Below are 22498 nucleotides of genomic sequence, written 5' to 3'. Positions count from 1 at the left end.
TCTCACAGCTAACAAGTGCAGAGGAGCAGGAGCTGGAAATCAGTGCAGTCTCGGCCTGCCTGGTCATCGGAGATGGGGCGATGGGGGCCTCCCAGCTACCTGGTGACACAATTAAATATCAGATAGCCACATGGCATACCACACTCACTCATGTTGACTTAATGTCAACAGCGAGTAAAAAACGATCATGCGCATTATGAGAACTTCAAACATTCTAACCTTGACAGAACTCATTCATGCCTTTTATCTCCCACAGGGTCTTCACGCGACCTGCAGGAGGTGGTCCAGGTCGCGGATGACAACGATTACTCCTCAAAGGTGGTCACTCCACCTGAGGATTCACCATTGCAGGACTCATGTAGACTCACCTCTGGAGCCTACTGTCAACAAGGGCAGACGTCGACGACGAAGTCCAACACCGCCTTCACTGTGCCAGTGCAGCCTTCGGTCGCCTGAGGAAGAGCATGTTTGAAGACCAGGACCTCAAACCCAGCACTAAGCTCCTGGTCTACAGAGTAGTAGTGATACCTGCCCTGCTGTATGCCTCAGAGACATGGACCATGTAAAGCAGGCACCTCAAAACACTAGAGAGGTACCACCAATGCTGCCTCCGCAAATCCATTGACAGGATAGGCGCACCAACGTCAGTGTTCTTGCTCAGGCCAACATCCCCAGCATCGAAGCTTTGACCACGCTCGATCAGCTCCGATGGACGGGTCACATTGTCCGCATGCCCGAATCGAGACTCCCAAAACAAGCGCTCTACTCGGAGCTCCGGCACGGCAAGAGAGCCCCAGGTGGGCAGAGGAAATGCTTCAAGGACACCCTCAAAGCCTCCTTGAAAAAGTGTAACATCCCCACCGAAACCTGGGAATCCCCGGCCCAAGACTGCACAAAGTGGAGGAGAAGCATCCGGGAAGGCGCCGAACACCTCGAGTCTCTTCGCCGGGAGCAAGCGGAAGCCAAGCGCAGGCAACGCAAGGAGCGCACGTCAACCCAAGCACCCCACCCACCCCCCCTTCAACCACCGTCTGCCCCACCTGTGACAGAGACTGTAGGTCCCGCATTGGACTCATCAGTCACCTACGAACTCATTTTTAATGTGGAAGCAAGTCATCCTCGGTTCCGAGGGACTGCCTAAGAAGAAGAAGAGACTCATGTAGACCATGCACCAGCTCGCATATTCACACTTCGATGGGACCAGTAAGGCAGATAGTTGGGTGAAAACCTGGTGACTCACAAGTCATGGTGGAGACAGGGACAACAGCGGAGAGTCCGTGTCGGAGGACACAGGTCCCAGCTCTGCTCAGCCGGAGAGAGATGCTGTGCCTCGGGGGCCGTCGGTGGACAGGATCATTCTGGAACAGTGGCAGGTAACTCTGCTTCGAGGTGCGATGAGGTCGGGGAGGGTGGACTGCTGCAGAAAGAAAGCATTGTGGCAGCTGCCCAGGAATCTCGCACACACCTGCATCAAGATCTTTTTGTAGCTGCACACCAGCTGCACCTTGATGGAGCGGAAGGCCTTGAGGTTGGCAAACACTCCTGGGTGATCTATGGGCACTGTAATTGCCACATGGGTGCAGTCGATGACTCCCTGCATCTGTGGGAAGCCAGACAGAGGCGCAAACCCGAGTGCCCACTCATTCTGACTGGCGCCATCGCAGGTGACGTTCACATAATTGCCAGCCCTGGCAAAGAAGCCATCAGTCACCGGTCTCATGTATTTGTGTGCCGTCGACTGCGAGATCCTGCAAGTGTCTCCAGCAGAGCCCTGGAAGGATTCAGAGGCAAAGAGGCTGAGGGCGGTGGTGACATTGACAGCCGCTGGTAAAGCGTGGCCACCAGCTCCAGTTGGCAGCTGGTCTTGTTCCAGCAGGCTGCAAGTGTCTGCCACCACCTGACGCGACACCCTGAGCCCCCTCAGACACTGGTGTTCCGATATATCAGGGATGCTTATGCTCTGCCTGTAGACCCTGGGTGCCGGCTATGGCCTCCTGCGAGCTGCACCTCTCTGCTGATCCCCTCTCTCCTGTGGAGCTGCAGGTCTCTGAGCAGCAGGCTGTTGCTGGTGCAGGTCCTGTTGCTGCTGGTGCTGCTGGTGCAGGTCCTGCTGTTGCTGCTGCTGGTGCTGCTTGTGGTCATCTTGGTCCTCATCTGAGGTCCAAAGTAACACAGCAAAAGCGGCACCCATGCTGATCAGATAGACCAGAGCTCCAAAGTGCAGATCTGACCTCTGAACCTCCAAAGTGTAGATGACACCTTCAAAGTGTGTAAAGTAACCTCGCAGCACAAGTACTGTGAACAAACCCTTTCACACGAGCAGGTAAGAAAGCAGCTGTGAGTACTGGGTTGTTTTTTTTATTCACTTATGGGATCTGGCCATCGCTGGCAAGGCCGGAATTTATTGCCCATCCCTAATTGCCCTTGAGAAGGTGGTGGTGAGCCACCTTCTTGAACCGCTGCAGTCCGTGTGGTGAAGGTAAGCTCACAGTGCTGTTAGGGAGGGAGTTCACGGATTATGACCCAGCGACGATGAAGGATTGGTGATATACTTCTAAGTCAGGATGGTGTGTGACTTCACAGAATCACAGAAACCCCACAGTGCAGATAGAGGCCATTTCGGCCCATCGAGCCTGCACCGACACATATCCCACCCGATCCCCGTAACGCCTACACCAACACATATCCCACCCTATCCCCATAACCCCACGTATTTAATCCCCCTAACACTAAGGGTCAATTTATCATAGCCAATCAACCTAACCCGCACATCTTTGGACTGTGGGAGGAAACCGGAGCACCCGGAGGAAACCCACGCAAACACGAGGAGAATGTGCAAACTCCACACAGACAGTCACCCGAGGCCGGATTCGAACCCGGGTCCCTGGCGCTGTGAGGCAACAGTGCTAACCACTATGCCACCGTGGAGGGGAACTTGGAGGTGGTGGTGCTCCCATGCACCTGCTGCCCTTGTCCTTCAAGGTGGAAGAGGTCGCGGGTTTGGCATATTTCCCTGTCATGGCTTCAGCCCACCCCTACCCCTCAATTGCTGCTGTCTTCTCGCCTTGCTGTCACTGGCGAGTTCCAGGAAGCCCTGGGAGCCAAGGTTACACTGCAAAACCCACGTTAATATCGCTCGAATTGAACGATTAACATATTGCTATTGACAACCTGCCTCTCCCGAGGGGGTTGCACGCACGCGGCCTAACGCGCTAGAGTTAAATGCGAAAGTCGGCATGCTGGAGCCGGCTTCCCGATGTGCTCGCATTTCTCCTGGATTTCACTCCCCACTCACACCCAAACTCCTGCACTCACCCTCGCTAAAATACTTCCCTTCATTACCCAATTGAATGATCCTTTTCTGTCAGTCAAACGTCCTTTTCTCACTATCTCCAATATTTTTATAACTAAAAAATGAAAGTGTTCAAGGAAAATAGGTACTGAATTGAGCAATCCTCTCTATGTGAGTTTTCTGGAGGTGAAATAAGACGCTGAAAGAAGGGATGCAAGGCAACTTTGCTTGCACCAGAGACCAATTCCCATCGCCCTGACAACTAGAATTGCAGTGTGGACATGTTTGTGAAACTAAGAAAGAGCTACAAGATTGTTGGAGTGCTGTACAGTCATGGTGTAGAAAGTTGGGAAAAAATCTCTCTCTGACATGCATCATTTGCCCATCGACTTTGTACAGGGAAGTGCTGGCTAGTATTACCTTGACTGGCATTCTAAGGCTGTCAAATGTTTTCATGTCCTCTCAGGCCTTCTAAATGTTTACATGGGATTGCATAGGATATACGGCACTGAATCAGGCCATTCGGCCCAACCAGTCCATGCCGGTGTTTATGCTCCACTCGAGCCTCCTCCCGTCTTTCCTCATCTAACTCTATCAACATAACCCTCGATTCCCTTCTCCCTCATATGCTTATCTAGCCTCCCCTTAAATACATCTATACTATTCGCTTCAACCACTCCCTGTGGTAACGAGTTCCACATTCTCACCACTCTCTGGGTAAAGAATATTCTTCTGAATTCCCTATTGGATTTCTTGGTGTCTATCTTATATTGATGGCCTCTAGTTTTGCTCTTCCCCACAAGTGGAAACACTCTCTCTTTGTGTCTACTCTATCAAAACCTTTCATAATTTTAAATACCTCTATTAGGTCACCCCTCAGCCTTCTCTTTTCAAGAGTAAAGAGACCCAGGCTGTTCATTGTTTCCTGATAGGTATATCCTCTAAATGTGGGACACTGCACTGATTCTTTGGGCCAATTCCCCTCTGTAGCCTTGAATGCGCTTCTATTAAGAGGGGGAGAGGTGGTGTCCTTCAGAGCAATCTTCCTTTGGCCGACTTCTTGAAGCTGCCACCGCACAGTTGAGTCATTGAATGCTGGGATTCTATGTGGACACCGTACCACGACCTTGCATTAAGTCACACTTGCTGCCTGGGCTGTTCCTGCTGCCAAAGGAATTAACTCCTGTTTTATTGACAGTTGGGGCCCCTTTAACGAGCTGCAGCTTCACCGGACATTTTGTGCTTCCCCCGCTTCCCTTTTCAGTGAAGGTCCATCGGCAGGCTCAATCCCGGGAGCTCGCAACGAATGATATAACTGGAAGACTTGTTCGAGCTGGCCCTTCGTATTTTTGGCAAGTGCGAGCTTGCGGCGCGCTGGCTCCATCGCTTCAGCCCTGGGACCAGGAAATGCACCCTGGTGTCCAATTAATCATCCGTTAGTTGGAAGAAATGATCAGTCCCCTGGAAAGTACATTTCGTCGAGCATTTGAAGCATCGGAAAGTTGACTTTGTTCCCCCCAACAGGAAATCATAATTTAAGGAAAATGTTGGTTTACTGAACAGTGTGTACACATAGTAAACAAGATTAAAAAATAGTAACTGATTCTGTGTGAAATGATAGTTTTCATGCATGAATATTCCATTGATTATTGACTTGATTCATGCAATATTTAGATTTATTAAACAATCATAAAAATAGCACAACTCCCCAGGTTCAATGGTCACGCAGGATCCTGCACAATGATGCATTGATGCTGAGCTGACTACTTGAGCTGGCATTGATTTTGTGCTAATAAACTAATGTCATAAATTACATTTCAAGGTTTGCTTTTGTTACAGTAGATGCAAAAATAACGAATCAGCTGTTCACTTCTCTGTCAAAAGTGAATTCAGAAATCAGCCCTTGTTGGCTTGGCTCAATCAGCCGCATCCTTGAGTTAGAAGATCGTGAGTTCAAGCTCCACTCCAGGACTTGAGCGCACGACCTAGGCTGACATCTCAGTGCAGCACTGAAGGAGTCCTGTGTTGTCGGAAGTATAGCCTCTGGCTGAGATGTTAAACCAAGGCCCAGTCTGCTCAGGTGGACATTGCAGATCCCTTGATACGATTTGAGGAAGAGCGGGGAGTTCTCCCACTGCCCGAGCCAATAATCATCCCACAACCATCACCGCCAAGAACAAAATAACTGGACATTCATCTCGGTTGCTCTCTGTGGGACCTTGCAGCGGGCAAGTTGATTGCAACAGTGACTGCACCTCAAAATTGTGGTGGTTGAAGGTCAATCATCACAGCCCCAGGATATTGGTGCAGGAGTTCCTCAGGGCAGTGTCCTCGGCCCAACCATCTTCAGCTGCTTCATCAATGACCATCCCTCCAACATAAGGTCAGAAATGGGGATGTTCGCTGATGACTGCACAGTGTTCAGTGCCATTCACAACTCCTCAGATAATGAAGCAGTCCATGCCCGCATGCAACAAGACCTTGATGATGTTCAGGCTTGGGCTGATAAGTGGCAGGTAACATTCGCGCCACAGAAGTGCCAGGCAATGACTATCTCCAATAAGCGAGAGTCTAACCACCTCCCCTTGACATTCAACGGTATTACCATTGCCGAATCCCCCACCATCAACATCCTGGGGGTCACCATTGACCAGAAACTTAACTGGACCAGCCACATAAACACTGTGGCAACAAGAGCAGGTCAGAGGCTAGTTATTCTGCGGCGAGTGTCTCACCTCCTGACTCCCCAAAGGCTTTCCACAAGGCACAAGGAGTGTGATAGAATACTCTCCACATGCCTGGATGAGTGCAGCTCCAACAACACTCAAGAAGCTCAACACCATCCAGGACAAAGCAGCCCGCTTGATTGGCACCCCATCCACCACCTTAAGCATTCACTCCCTCCACCACCGGCGTACTGTGGCTGTAGTGTGTACCATCTACAAGATGCACTGCAGCAACTCGCCAAGGCTTCTTCGGCAGCACCTCCCAAACCCGCGACCTCTTCTACCTAGAAGGACAAGGGCAGCAGGCGCATGGGAATACCATCGCCTCCAAGTTCCCCTCCAAGTCACACACCATCCTCACTTAGAAGTGTATCGCCGATCCTTCATCGTCGCTGGGTCAAAATCCTGGAACTCCCTACCTAACAGCACTGTGGGAGCACCTTCACCACACGGACTGCAGCGGTTCAAGAAGGTGGCTCACCACCACCTTCTCGAGGGCAACTAGGGATGGGCAATAAATGCTGGCCTTGCCAGTGACGCCCACATCCCATAAGCAAATTAAAAAAAAGGATTCATTTATTCAACATGAAGCATTTTGGGACATTCTGAGGGTGTAATAAGGTTCTATATTGCATAGAATTACATAGCATATACAGCACAAAAACAGGAAGGTTCTATATGCATGGCAGTTTTTGCTTTCCTTCCCTAATTGCTGTCCCGTGACTCCAGCTGAAATGTGCTGGCGTGTGAAAATTGGGTGAAGATAGGATCAGACTTGGTGGCGATGCCTTTCATGGTAAAATAGCCTGCTGACACTGACGTTATGGTGAAATAGCCAGCCGACACTGACGTTATGGCGAAATAGCCAGCCGACACTGACGTTATGGTGAAATAGCCTGCCGACACTGACATTATGGTGAAATAGCCTGCCGACACTGACGTTATGGTGAAATAGCCTGTCGACACTGACGTTATGGTGAAATAGCCTGTCGACACTGACGTTATGGTGAAATAGCCAGCCGACACTGACATTATGGTGAAATAGCCTGCCGACACTAACATTATGGTGAAATAGCCTGCCGACACTGACGTTATGGTGAAATAGCCTGCCGACACTGCCGTTATGGTGAAATAGCCAGCCTACACTGACATTATGGTGAAATAGCCAGCCGACACTGACGTTATGGTAAAATAGCCTGCCGACACTGACGTTATAGTGAAATAGCCTGCCGACATGACGTTATGGTGAAATAGCCTGCCGACACAGCCATTATGGTGAAATAGCCTGCCGACACTGACGTTATGGTGAAATAGCCTGCCAACACTGCCGTTATGGTGAAATAGCCTGCCGACACTGCCGTTATGGTGAAATAGCCTGCCGACACTGACGTTATGGTGAAATAGCCTGCCGACACTGACGTTATTGTAAAGTCTGTGGGTTGTATAGCGAAGTAATACACAGACTACAAGAGTAACTTAAACAGGACTTTACTATTCGAAGGTCAGGGCGAATCTGCCCAATAAATTCTGCCACAGCACTTATATACCGGTGTGGTCACCGTCGGTATTACAGTATACAGCAGCCAGGATAAAATAGTGCCACACCTAAAATAGTTCTCTTAAAGGTGGACGGTTACATACAATAGTTCTCTTAAAGGTAGAACAGTTACATACACTACAATCCTCCCTTTTTAGCTTACAACATACTTATTCCCCATTAACATAACATCATAACATATCCAACTTCATGTTACAACAGTTCACAGAGGTAGTCTCTGCGGAAACAATTCACAGATTCAGTCTCTGCGGGAAACAGTTCACAGATTCAGTCTCTGATCTTCTTGACTCGGTCCGGACCACGCCTCCGTGGTGTAGTCGGGTCACCTTGCTAGAGGGACTCATCCCATAGTCCTTCCCTAGACTTAACAGCTTTACTTCCATCACTTCTGAACCAGCATTGCTGACTTTTTTTTTTAAAACAAACAAAAAACAGTTGGATTGCCTTGGGAAATTTTCCTACTTTCCAACTGATTTGGCTCCGTTCGGGGGACCACGTGTGTGATCGGGTAGAGGTAATAATGGTTCAGATGGTTATCATCTTCTGCTTCGTCTTTTCCTTTTTTGCTTCTTGGAGACTCTCGGGGCTCCATTGTCAGCTGCCAGCTGTAATGCCACCATCTCCCTATGTTCCTTAGACTTTAAGTGATTCATCCTGATTTCGGCACTTTGGGAGTTCTCAGCACAAGCTGGGCAGACCAGGTCCTCGTAATATTCAGTGTCACTCAACAGATCATGGTAATATTCGGTGTCGTCCTGAGCTAGGCCAGCGAGAGGGTCTTCTATTTCCTCCTTACCCAGCTGGACGTTAGCCGACTTTTGTTCCAAATCCCGACATCTGTCCTGAAGAGACTTCATCATGCGTTCAGATTCATCCCGCTTTTTCTGGGCTTCCTGCAAGTCTTTTACTAATGACCTCATTTGTGATTTCAATACTTCAACTTCATTCGGAGATTGATTGATCGGACTATTCAATCCCTCTACTGAAGTAGCTGTTTCAGTATTCTGTTGTTCTACATTGCCGTGCGTCAGCGTACTTTTGGCATCCAAGGGCTGTTCTGCTGCAGACTTCTCAGTCTGGGTTGCCACCTCAGCTCTTCCAATGACTTTTGAGAGCTCCCTTCCCTTTGAAGATTGAGGCTCGTATTTAAGTTTTTCCCATTTTAGAGTTTTATCACTCAGCATATGAATGAGTTGGCTGACTGTTAACTCTTCTGCCATCATCCCTTTTCCATTAACTACAGGGCTGTTTATAACCTTGCCCTGGAGGAGTTGGCTGACTGTTAACTCTTCTGTCCTCATCCCTTTTCCATTAGCTGCAGGGCTGTTTAGAACCTTGTCCTGGGGCTCCTTTGCTGCTTCTACTTCGCCATCATCCGCAGCCCCCATCATTCGAATTTCCACAAATGAATCGTCCGGTGATGCTGCACCCAACTTCAGTAGGAGCTCGGAAGTCATGTCGACCAACTCAGCTTTTTCTGCCTGCAACCTGCTAACCAGCGCCTTCAGTTGCGGCACATCTTGTTCCACCGGATTGGAGCACGCCCCTTCAGAAGCCGAATCAGCTTTGATTCGTTTGGCCTCCTCGTGCAGACGGTTTGTGTGCTCCTGCTCCCTTTTCTTCCCCAGCTGCTTCTGTTGTCTTTCCAGATTCTCCCATTCGGTATCATAGAACTTTTTCATTGCTTTCATCTCTTGCTCGAGACGGCAATTCAATTGTTCTAATTGCTGTCGTAATCTGAAATAAGTTTGCGTTCGAGCTCGATGTTCCTCAGTAATATATATGTCTGTAACTTGAACAGACTCAGAATTCCCTGTCAAGCTATGTTGTTGTTGTTCAGAGGAATTCTGTTCTGAAGCTTTGTTCTCCTCTGGAGCATAAGCCTTTATGCCCACATTCGTTCTACCAACCTTAGTCAGCAAGTTCATTTTAGACTTGTCTTTCATGCTTGGGCTGGTCTTATCGTCATCCGTTTCAGAGTCTGAGCTGATTGTCTGCCCCGAGTCCTCACTCGTTATTGCTTTGAGGTAGTGCCATTCCATGTCTATTTTCTTGATCCACTCCCATCTTAGAAGTGGTGGTCCTCCCTCAGGTAGCACGTATAAGTCCATTCCGGGGTGTTCTTTGCCCCTGTCTCTCACCTTGACTCTTATCTTTCCCATGGGGTATACTTTATGCCCCGTGTATGTCTGCAATACGAACTTGGTATCTCTCAAGGGTATATGTGAGAATAGCCGGTTGTAATCCCTTCGATTTATGACTGATAGGGCTGATCCAGTGTCCAATTCCATTCTCACTTGGACTCCGGCTATTTTTAGCATGACCCAGATAGTTTGTAGGTCAGCTTCCTTACTCACATTATGAATTCTCAGACTACCCAGTTCCTGGCCGCTTGGGTCTGAATCTGAATTCTGTTCATCTGAACTCTTCTCAACCACCTTGTGTACTTTGTTGTACTTTTCCTGTGATGGCTTTTTTTTTTGGTTGTTGGTCTTCTTCCCTGACCGGCATACTTTGGCTATGTGACCCAGTTTGCCACATTTCCTACAGTCCTGGTTTTTAAACCAGCATTGGTTCTGGTCGTGTGTTGTCTTCCCACAACGATAACATTTCGTTGCACCTGAAGTAATTTGATCCACACTGAGGACCGCTGCCTTCAGCTGCATTTCCACAGTTCCTTTCGCTGCGGCTTCGTGTGATGCTGCAATAAGGACAGCCCTATCCAGTGTAAGGTCGTTCTCTTCGAGCAGTCGCTTTTGCGTTCCTTCCTTCGACAACCCGCACACGAACTTGTCTCGCAATGCCTCTGTCAGATTTCCTCCAAACTGGCAGTATTTCGCTAGCCAACGCAGTTCGACCAAGTATTCCGCATTGCTTTCCTCTTTCCGTTGCGTTCTCGCATAAAATTTGAATCGTTCCGCCAACATCAGCGGTGTGGGGTTCAAGTGATCCTTCAGAACAGCAACAATATTATCGAAGGTTTGATCCGCCGGTTTAACTGGTGCTAGAAGATGCTTCAATAGCCCGTATGTCTTCGCCCCCATCGAGTTTAGCAAGGTTATAGCTTTATCATCATCCTCTATTTTATTGGCCTCACAATATATCTCAATGCGTTCTACATACGTGGCCCAATCTTCTACCTCGGAATCTAAATCGTTGATGTTACCACGCTTAGGCATCTTCACCTCCCTGATAAACAACAACGAAATATTTCTTTAACTCTTTTTTTTCCCAAGATGGCGGTTTCCCCGCGCTTATCTTCTTTCCCTGCCCCTTTCAAAATGGCGGTTCCCGCTTCTGTATTTTTCTCCGCCTACTGGCGGCTTCCCGCGGTTTCCCGCGCTTATCTTCTTTCCCCGCCCACTTTCAAGATGGCGGTTCCCGCTTTTCTTTCCCTGGCGGGAGGGGTAAGCTTTTCCCTCAGGCGACGGCCGCTGGCTTTCGGGGTTCGCAGCCTGTGCTTCGGCTTCAGCGCATTCCCTTCTCTTGGCCGGGCAACCGGCTCTGGGTACAACCCGTTGACGGCGAACGGTCTCAGCCGCTGGCTGGATCTCGCTCAGTCTCCCTCGCTCGGGCTCTGTCTCTCCGGTGCTGGATACAACCCGTTGACGGCGAACAGTTTCAGCCGCTGGGCTGGATCTCGCTCAGTCTTCCTCGGGCTCTGTCTCTCCCGCTCGCGCGGCTCTCGCTCGCTCTCTCTCGGGCTCTGTCTCTCCCGTTCGCGCGGCTCTCGCTCGGGCTCTGTCTCTCCCGCTCGCGCGACTCTCAATTGCGCCTCCCAGCCCTCTCACAGTCCGGTGCTTCCCTCCCCGGCTGCGGCTGAGTTCTCCGCGATTTATTTATTTTATCTCTTCCCGCGCCTTACGACCCCGGTCGCAGCGCTTCGTGGCCTCGGTCACTGTCCGACCTTTTTCACCCAATCGCTCCTCCCAGCCTCTCGCAGTCCGGTGCTTCCTCCCCGGCTGCGGCTGCGTTCTCCGCGGTTTATTTATTTTATCTCTTCCCGCGCCTTATGATCCGGTCGCAGCGCTTCGTGGCCTCAGTCACTGTCTGGCCTTTTTCACCCCAATCGCGCCTCCCAGCTTCTCGCAGTCCGGTGCTTTCCTCCCTGGCTGTGGCTGAGTTCTCCGTGGCTTATTTATGTTTATATCTTCCCGCGCCTTACGATCCCGGTCGCAGCGCCTCGTGGTCGCGGTATTTGTCCGGCCTTTTTCGCCATCGCGGTCTAGTCGTCTCACGACGCTCCCCAGCCCGCTTGTACCGCGGCTTCTGCTCCACGCTGCCCCAGTCTCAGTGCCTCTGGGCCCGACTTCTGTCTGGCTCCTTTCCCCCTCGACCGTGGTCGAGTGCACCGCCCTTATCCTCCGTTTATTTGTTTCTATTTTCCCTTTACTCACAGTCACCGTGGCCGACTTGCTTCTCGTGTTGATCGGCTCACTCACCACCGTGGCAGAAGGGACAATCCGTGCCTGTTGCTGATGGAAGACTTCGTGTTTGAAATCTTCCTCCTTTCTTGGTCTGCAGACTCGAGTTTTCTCTCAGCAAAACAACGAGGGCGGGTGCCTCTTCGCGACGCTCGTTTACTTCTTCAGAAGTATTGTTGCCGCAGGGTAAGATCGAACCCGTCGCCACTGTAAAGTCTGTGGGTTGTATAGCGAAGTAATACACAGACTACAAGAGTAACTTAAACAGGACTTTACTATTCGAAGGTCAGGGCGAATCTGCCCAATAAATTCTGCCACAGCACTTATATACCGGTGTGGTCACCGTCGGTATTACAGTATACAGCAGCCAGGATAAAGTAGTGCCACACCTAAAATAGTTCTCTTAAAGGTGGACGGTTACATACAATAGTTCTCTTAAAGGTAGAACAGTTACATACACTACAGTTATGGTGAAATAGCCTGCCGACACTGCCGTTATGGTGAAATAGCCAGCCGACACTGATGTTATGGTGAAATAGCCTGCCGACACTGACTGTCGAGGTTCACCCTTGAAGAAAGACCACTGGGGTGAGATGTTGGAGGGCTATTGGCACCAGTGAAACTATATCTAAGCATGAGTCAGGATCTTCAGCAGAGGAAGGGAGAAAGTTCGAAGAATCAAAACATTTTTTATTCAATTGATTACGGCTCCAGGATATTCTTCAAAGTGAAAAGCATTTTGCACTCTTCATTGAGATGAGGGATGCAGCTTCGACGCTTGTTGTATTTAGTGCCTGTAATGGACTAGGTAGGGCTCGACACTTCAACATGGCAACATACCTCAGATACAACCTGAAGTAAGCCTCCCTCCGCTGGACCATAATAAACCAACTGAATTCATATTTGAACCATTCGCAACATGACACTGAGATGCACGTTGCTTCACACCAAATCAACTTTGTACAATTGTACTCTACTTGGCATGTTCCTCAAACCGGAAATTGTAGAGGAGATTATACAAACACGACAACATGAAAGTATCAGAACTATCTTTTTGACTTAGTTGTCGAATTTAGAGTATTTCATTGTGGATTAACCTAAATGACAGACTGAACGGATACAGTCAGACAGAATTCAATTCATCTGTGACTTTGCGATTCTTCATCTGGTTCCAAAAATGAGCTAGGCTAATTTTCAAAAGGCCTTCGATAATATACCCCATAATAGGCCGATGAACAAGGTCAGAGAATGCGGAGTCAGGGGACAAGTAGCAGAATGGATTGCTGGCTGGCTTCAGGACAGAAAGCAAAGAGTAGGAGTAAAGGGTAGCTATTCACAGTGGCAGAAGGTGGGTAGTGGTGTTCCACAAGGATCAGTGCTGGGACCACTGCTGTTCACAATTTACATCAACAATTTAGACTTAGGAATCAAAAACACATTTTCTAAGTTTGCGGATGACACCAAATTGGGGGGGATAGTCAATACTGAGGAGGACTGCAGCAAGTTACAGGAGGACATTAATAAACTTGCAGATTGGGCATATAATTGGCAAATGAAGTTCAACACAGATAAATGTGAGGTATTACATTTTGGTACGAAAAATAGGGAGGTCACTTATCACTTGGAGGGTGTGAGTCTAGGTGGGGTGGAGGAACAAAGGGATCTAGGAGTACAAATACACAAATCACTAAACGTTGCGGCACTGGTTAACAAGGCCATAAAAAAAGCAAACCAAGCACTAGGGTTTATTTCTAGAGGGATAGAATTGAAAAGTAGGGAAGTTATGTTAAACCTGTATCGAACCGTGGTTAGACCACACTTGGAGTATTGCGTACAGTTCTGGTCGCCATATTATAAAAAGGATATAGAGGCACTGGAGAAGGTGCAGAGAAGATTTACAAGGATGATACCAGAAATGTGAGGGTATACATATCAGGAAAGGATGAACAGGCTGGGTCTCTTCTCTTGAAGAAAGAAGGTTGCGGGGTGACCTAATAGAGGTCTTTAAAATTATGAAAAATGTTGATAGAGTGGATACAGAGAGAATGTTTCCACTTGTGGGGAAGAGCATAACTAGAGGCCATCAATATAAGATAGTCACCAAGAAATCCAAGAGGGAATTCAGAAGAAATTTCTTTACCCAGAGAGTGGTGAGAATGTGGAACTCGCTACCACAGGGAGTGGTTGAGGCGAATAGTATAGATGCATTTAAGGGGAGGCTAGACAAGCATATGAGGGAGAAGGGAATAGAGGGTTAGGCTGATAGAGTTAGATGAGGAAAGACGGGAGGAGGCTCGAGTGGAGCATAAACGCCGGCATGGACTGGTTGGGCCGAATGCCTATTTCTGTGCCGTATATCCTATGTAATCCTATGTAATATTTGTTTCACTAAACTACCATTTATTTTGAAAGAAGGCATTTTCTGATTATTTTTCTAAACTACTGTTAAGTCGTAAATTATAATGTGCACTACATGTGCTGCCCTCAATGAGTATAGCATATTGTTGTGCACTGTAAAACTCCAAATCCACGTTGAGATTGTGCCACGAAAGAAAGAAAGACTTAAATTTATATAGCACCTTTCATGACCTCAGGACGTCCCAAAGCGCTTTACAGCCAATGAAGTACTTTTGAAGTGGAATCACTGTTGTAATGTGGGAAGTGCGGCAGCCAATTTGCGCACAGCAAGATCCCACACACAGCAATGTGATATTGACCAGATCATCTGTTTTTGTGATGTTGATTGAGGGATAAATATTGGCCAGGACACCTGGGATAACTCCCCTGCTCTTCTTCGAAATAGTGCCCATGGGATCTTTTACGTCCACCTCAGAGAGCATGACGGGTCCTCGGTTTAACATCTCATCTGAAAGACGGCACCTCCGACAGTGCAGCACTTCCTCAGCACTGCACTGGAGTGTCAGCCTAGCTTTATGTGCTCAAGTTCCAAGGGAATCAATATCATACAGAAATTCAAATTCAAATCTTTAAGGATTTTCCAACATCAGCATTCCAGACACTTCTCGTCAAGTGAATTTAGGGGAACTAAATTGAAAATTTCCCATAACAGTTAACCCTCCAAACACTATAGACTATTGACTCATCATTTACAAAGCTAGGTGGGATAGTACAACAACAACAATAACTGGTATTTATATAGCGCCTTTAACATAGTAAATCGTCCCAAGGCACTTCACAGGAGTATTGAAAGACAAAAAAATTTGACACCAAGCCACATAAGGAGAAATTAGGGCAGGTGACCAAAAGCTTGGTCAAAGAGGTAGGTTTTAAGGAGCGTCTTAAAGGAGGAAAGAGAGGTAGTGAGGCGGAGAGGTTTAGGTAGGGAATTCCAGAGCTTAGGGCCTCGGCAACAGAAGGCACGGCCACTAATGGTTGAGCGATTATAATCAGGGATGCTCAAGAGGCCAGAATTAGAGGAGCGCAGATATCTTGGGCGGTTGTGGGGCTGAAGGAGATTACAGAGAGAGGGAGGGACGATGCCATGGAGGGATTTGAAAACAAGGATGAGAATTTTGAAATCAAGGCGTTGCTTAACCGGGAGCCAATGTAGGTCAGCGAGCACAGGGGTGATGGGCGAACGGGACTTGGTGCGAGTTAGGACACAGGCAGCCGAGTTTTGGATGACCTCAAGTTTACGTAGGGTAGAATGTGGGGGGCCAGCTGGGAGTGCTTTGGAATAGTCAAGTCTAGAGGTAACACACGCATGGAAGAGGGCTTCAGCAGCGGATGAGCTGAGGCAAGGGTGCAGACGGGCAATGTTACGGAGGTGGAAATAGGCGTTCTTAGTTATGCTGCGGATATGTGGTCGGAAGCTCATTTCAGGGTCAAATATGATACCAAGGTTGTGAGCAGTGTGGTTCAGCCTCAGACAGATGTTAGGGAGAAGGATGGAGTCAGTGGCTAGGGAACGGAGTTTTTGGCGGGGACCGAAGGCAATGGCTTCAGTCTTCCCAATATTTAATTGGAGAAAATTTCTGCTCATCCAGAATTGGATGTTGGACAAGCAGTCTGACAATTTAGAGACTGTGGAGGGGTCGAGAGAAGTAGTAGTGAGGTAGAACTGGGTGTCATCAGCGTACATGTGGAAACTGACGCTGTGTTTTCAGATGATGTCGCCAAGGGGCAACCTGTAGATGAGAAATAGGAGGGGGCCAAGGATAGATCCTTAGGGGACACCAGAGGTAATGATAGACCATTGACTCATCATTTACAAAGCTAGGTGGGATAGTAAGCTGTGAGGAGGATACAATGAGGCTGCAAAGAGATAAAGTGATGGAGCAAGAAGTTGACAGATGGAGTATAGTGTGAAATTATCCACTTTGGTAGGAAGAACAGAAAAGCAGAATATTTTTTTAAAGGTGAGAGATTAGTAAATGTTGGTATTCAGAGAGATTTGGGTATCCTTGTACACGACTCACAGAAAGTTAACATGCAGGTACAGCAAACAGTTAGGAAGGCAAATGGTATGTTAGCCTTTATTGCAAGGTGGTTGCAGTATAAGAGTAAGGAAGTCTTGCTGCAATTATATAGGGCTTTGGTGAGACCGCACCTGGAGTGCTATGTACAGTTTTGGTCTCCTTACCTGAGGAAGGATATACTTGCCTTAGGGTGGGTGCAACAGAGGTTCACTAGATTGATTCCGGGGATGAGAGGGTTGTCCTGTGAGGAGAGATTGAGTAGAATGGGCCTATACTCTCTGGAGTCTAGAAGAGTGAGAGGTGATTTCATTGAAATGTATAAAATTCCTAGAGGGCTTGACAGGGTAGATGTTGCGAGGCTGTTTCCCCTGGCTGGAGTGTCTAGAACTAGGGGTCATAGTCTCAGGATATGGGGTCTGAGATGAAGAGAAATTTGTTCACTCAGAAGGTTGTGAATCTTTGGAATTCTCTACCTCAGAGGGCTGTGTATGCTCATGTCATTGAGTATATTCAAGACTGAGAGCGATAGATTTGTTGGCCATTAAGGGAATCAAGGGATATGGGGATAGGGCAGTTGATGTTGAAGTTCAGCCATGATCTTACTGAATGGTGGAGCAGGCTCGTGGGGCCGTATGGTCTACACCTGCTCCTATGTCTTATGTTCTTACTCAATGAAGTTGAACAAGATTTTAGCGTCAGTGATTGATGTAGTTACATCTGTGATAACACCACGATCTGATGCTTGCGATGGGGAGCGATGTTCACAGTGACCATCTAGGGGGATAGTGGATGCATAGATCATGACTTTCCATCAAATGGACAGATAATTACAAGCTTTGCACCCACAGTTATCCAAGATTGTGCCCCCTGCCAGCATTGCTCCCCGCTGGAACATAAGAACATATGAAATAGGAGCAGGAGTAGGCCATTCGGCCCCTCGAGCCTGCTCCGCCATTCAATGAGATCATGGCTGATCTTCTGCCTCAACTCCATTCACCGGCCCGATCACCATATCCCTTGATGCCCTTACTAGTCAGAAATCTGTCGACTTCTGTTTTGAATATACCCAATGACTAAGTCTTCACAGCCCTCTGGGGTAGAAAATTCCAAAGATTCACCACCCTCTGTGTGAAGAAATTTCTTCTCATCTCAGTCCTGAATGGCCTACCCTTTATCCTGAGGTTGTGGCCCCTGGTTCCAGACTTCCCAGCCAAGGGAAACATTCTCCCAGCATCCACCCTATCAAGCCCTGTAATAATTTTGTATGCTTCAATGAGATCCCCTCTCACTCTTCTGAATTCAAGAGAATACAGGCCTAGTTTACTCAATCTCTTCTCATACAACAGTCCTTGAAGCATATAAGATTCTGAGGGGGCTTGACAGGGTCAATGCAGAGAGGTTATTTCCCCTCGTGGGGAATCTAGAACTAGGGGGCACCCCTTGACTCCCCTGTAGCTCAAATATCTGTCTATCTCTGCCTTGAATATATTCAATGATCCAGCCTCCACAGCTCTCTGGGGTAGAGAATTCCAAAGATTCACGACCCTCTGAGAGAAGAAATTCCTCCTCATCTCCGTTTTAAATGGGCAACCCTTTATCCTGAAACTATGCCCCCTAGTTCTGATTTCCCCACGACAGGAAACATCCTCTCAGCATCCACCCTGTCAAGCTCCCTCAGAATCTTATATGTTTCAATAAGATCACCTCTCATTGGAAGCTTTGGATTAAGGAATCACTGCCGATATCAGTCTTCTGAATCTAGACCTTCCACGACTTGAAAACTGGCATTTAAAGTTGTTTTTTCAACAGATGAAACCTTTTTTTTAATGTTTCCCTCAACAATCGGCGAGGCAATGGAGGCTCAGGTGGGAGGGGTGGTGCAGAGAAAGTTACATATCAGAAGGTAACGAGAACAATAGTTTTGTACCAATCCCTTTTCCTATTGCCATATGGGTGACTTTTATCCCAGTAAACTTAATGGAAATAAGAATCAGGAGAGATGTAAAACGGGCTGCCAACCCCTCGTCACCCATTTTACACTATCACACAAAAAAAAATTCCCCCATTGTTTGTAGGGTTTGTGACATGTGCATTAAAAGGGTTGCCATTCTACAGGCAACTGCTTAGACTTTTAGGTAGAAAATAAACGTATTTTGGTGGCATTGTGTAGCAGTAAGAAAGTTTTAAACTGAAGAATAAAATTCAAGTCAGAAAGAACGAACAAGGCAAGCAAAGGAAAAAGGTTTTAAGATTTTTTATTTTTTGTGTTAAGTTGTACATTAGATGTTTAATTTAGCAAGTTTAAGGTTTATGTTACAGCAACACAGCTATTCCTGACGTTTGGTTCATTTCATACTGTCTACCGGAAGTTTAAGTGTTAATACTTAAATCTCTCTCTATTGTAAGGGAGTGCTTTCACAAAACAAAGGCACAGTGCCTTAGCCCTTTATTAAGATATCACTGCTTGCAGAAGAAATCATGCATTGCATTGCATGACAAGTATTTGTTGGACGTTGAGTTAGTGAGTGTTTGCGAGATAAAATGCATTTGTGTTAGCATTTCCAGGAAGGAACAGGATCCCCAGAAGATACTTGCAGCTAGTTTAGATAAGGAACATAGGAACAGGAGGAGGCCATTCAGCCCCTCGAGCCTGTTCCGCCATTCAATGAGATCATGGCTGATCTGTATCATAACTCCATCTACCCGCCTTGGTTCCGTATCCCTTAATACCCTGGCCTAACCAAAACCTATCAATCTCAGTTTTAAAATTTTCAATTGACCCCCCCAGCCTCAACAGCATTTTGGGGGGTGAGAGTTCCAGATTTCCACTACCCTTTGTGTGAAGTGCTTCCTGACACCATCCCTGAACTGACTAACTCTAATTGTTCTGGTCTACCCTATCAAATCCTTTAATCATCTAAAACACCTCAAGTAGATCACCCCCTTAATCTTCTATACTCAAGGGAATACAAGCCTGGTCCATGCAACCTGTCCTCATAATTAAACCATTTTACCCCTGGCTAAAAGGAAACAAGCAGCATGGCCCTGCTCATTTTGAGAGCCATCAACATGATGACAGAGCCTGATATGTGCATTGTACGGCAGGAGTGCTGGGCTATGTATGACAAAACCAAAGATTGAGCAACAGAACCATCAATAAGAGCTATCAAACTGGTGCGGAACTAACACTGCATTAATTCTAATCACGTTTCATGTGTGCACTATACATAACCCCATTTTTATGAAGAACAGGTTTACGATTTTGTTACACACTGCACATAGAGGAAATCTTGCCCCAAAATGTGTGTTGAGGTATGATCAGGTTCATCATGAGAGAGACAAGTTCTGGATTTTAGGCATGAGGTGTTTGAAAAGGTGGCTGCAATGGTCAGTGTGATGAAAACTTATTTTTTGTTTTGATATGATTTTCAAGTACCGAAGGTTTGGATGGTGGCCTCTTCAAGTAACAACTTGCAACAACAACAACTTGCATTTATATAGTGCCTTTAACGTAGAAAAAGTCACAAGGCGTTTATGTCAAAATGGGAGGCGGAAGATGCCCAACCTGCAAAGGAGACAAGTGCTTCATGCTCAGGAATTGGATACAGTTACTGTGACAGCTGGCAATAGTTGAAAAATTGTTAGTGTTTACAGGTTGACAGGAACATAGGAATTGCTAGACCAAAAAAGGCCAATGTCCATCCGGTTCGCCTTCTACCATCCTGTTAATTGCATGATACAATGATAATGGAGTTGTTGACTAATTATAGTAATCAATCTCTATCAATTAATCTACAACAGACCCAGACATGATGCAAGGGAAACCCCAGTGGCGCAAAGATTTGGGAACCATAAGTCCAAAGTCACCCATTCCTCCCAAGCATACTACATTTACCATATGTCATGTCATGTAATCAAATTGAAAAGGATGTCAAGGCCTTGGAGAGGGTCCAGAGGAGATTTACCAAAATGGTACCAGGGATGAGGGAATTCAGTTATGTGGAGAGACTAGATATGCTGGAATTGTTCTCCTTAGAGCAGACAAGGTTAAGGGGAGATTTAATGGAGGTGTTCATAATTATGAGTGGTTTTAATAGAGTAGATAGGGAGAAACTGTTTCCACTGGCAGGAGGGTCGGTAATAAGAGGACACAGATTTAAAATAATTGGCAAAAAAGCCAGTGGGTAGATCAGGAGAATTGTTTTTACTCATACACAAGTTGTTATGATCTGGAATGCATTACCTGAAAGGGTGGTGGAAGCAGATTCAATAATAACTTTCAAAAGGGAATTGGATATGTACTTAAAAAGGAAACATTTGCAGGGCTATGGAGAAAGAACAGGGGAGTGGGACTAGCTGGTAGCTCTTTCAGAGATCTGGCACAGACACGATGGGCCAAATGGCCTCCTTCTGTGCTGTATCATTCTATGACTGTTGGATGCAAATAACTCTGTGTTCCATGACTGCTAAGCAACTGGTGGTGCATTGTAAAGTCCGATTTAGGATTGAGATCATTGTTACAGGGTATTGTTGTGTTGCCTGAGAAGCAATCAAAGCTAATGGACAATGTCATCGTCAAGAAACGTGCTGGAACTTCAAAGGAAAAGACATCCTTATACCCAGAGACTCTCTGATGGTCTTCAGTTTTTACTTGCCATCCCTATGCAATATGAAAGGGGCAATTAGAATGCTCAAAGAAATAGTCTTCCATATCTACCAAAGTCTATGTTTCAAATATCTGCTGAGAGGAACTGAAAGAAAAATGATACCATCTGTGTCGACCAGTCAACCTAGTTTGTATAAAGTGTAAGTTTGCTTATTGTACTTTTGGTGTTTAATTGATCTAACTGCTTCTTTAGTTTATTCATATCTGAAAATAAATCCGGACAAATAATTTCAGCATGTACTTAGTGGTCTAGCCATGTGCTATTTTTCCACCTTCTGAGGTGAAAGGTGATGGATATTTCACGTTTTCTCTGTCTACAAGGCACAAGTAAGGAGTGTGATGGAATACGCTCCACTTGCCTGGATGAGTGCAGCTCCAACACTCAAGAAGCTCGACACCATCCAGGACAAAGCAGCCCACTTGATTGGCACCCCATCCACCACTTTGTCAGCTGTGGCTCAGTTGGTAACACACTTACTTCTTGGACACTTACCTCTTGAAGCCAAATGGTTGTGGGTTCAAATTCCTACTCCAGGGACTTGAGTACATAAAAGAAGGCTGGCACTCCAATGCAGTGCTGAGGAAGTGCTGTCTTTCAGATGAGATGTTAAACTGAGGCCCTGTCTGCTCTCTCAGGTGGATGTAAAAGGTCCCATGGCACTATTTCGAAGAAAAGCAGGGGAGTTATCCCTGGTGTCCTTGCCAATATTTTATCCCTGAACCAACATAACCAAAAACAGATTATCTGGTCATTATCACATTGCTGTTTGTGGGAGTTTGCTGTGTGCAAATTGGCTGCCACGTTTCCCACATTACAACAGTGACTCCACTTCAAAAAGTACTTCATTGGCTGTAAAGCGCTTTGAGACTTCTGGTGGTCGTGAAAGGCGCTATATAAATGTAAGTCTTTCTTTCTTTTAAACATTCACTCCCTCCACCGCCAGCGTACCGTGGCTGCAGTGTGTACCATCTATAAGATGCACTGCAGCAACTCGCCAAGGCTTGTTCGGCAGCACCTCTCAAACCCGCGACCTCTTCCACCTAGAAGGACAAGGGCAGCAGGCGCATGGGAACACCACCACCTCCAAATTCCCCTCCAAGTCACACACCATCCTGACTTGGAAGTATATCGCCGATCATTCATCGTCGCTGGGTCAAAATCCTGGAACTCCCTTCCTAACAGCACTGTGGGAATACCCTCACCACACGGACTGCAGCGGTTCAAGAAGGCAGCTCACCACCACCTTCTCAAGGGCAATTAGGGATGGGCAATAAATGCTGGCCTTGCCAGCGACGCCCACATCCCATGAATGAATTTTTTTAAAGTAATATACCGTGATTTAGGGTTAATTGCTACGCCTGGTTATGCTAGCTTATACGCTGCAGAGAATAA

Source organism: Somniosus microcephalus, chromosome 29 (genome assembly GCF_052327205.1).
Source record: "Somniosus microcephalus isolate GS21.2 chromosome 29, FLI_Smic_1.0, whole genome shotgun sequence".
NCBI lineage: Eukaryota > Metazoa > Chordata > Chondrichthyes > Squaliformes > Somniosidae > Somniosus > Somniosus microcephalus.
The sequence above is the reverse complement of the archived record's forward strand: the minus strand, read 5'-3'. Positions refer to the sequence as shown.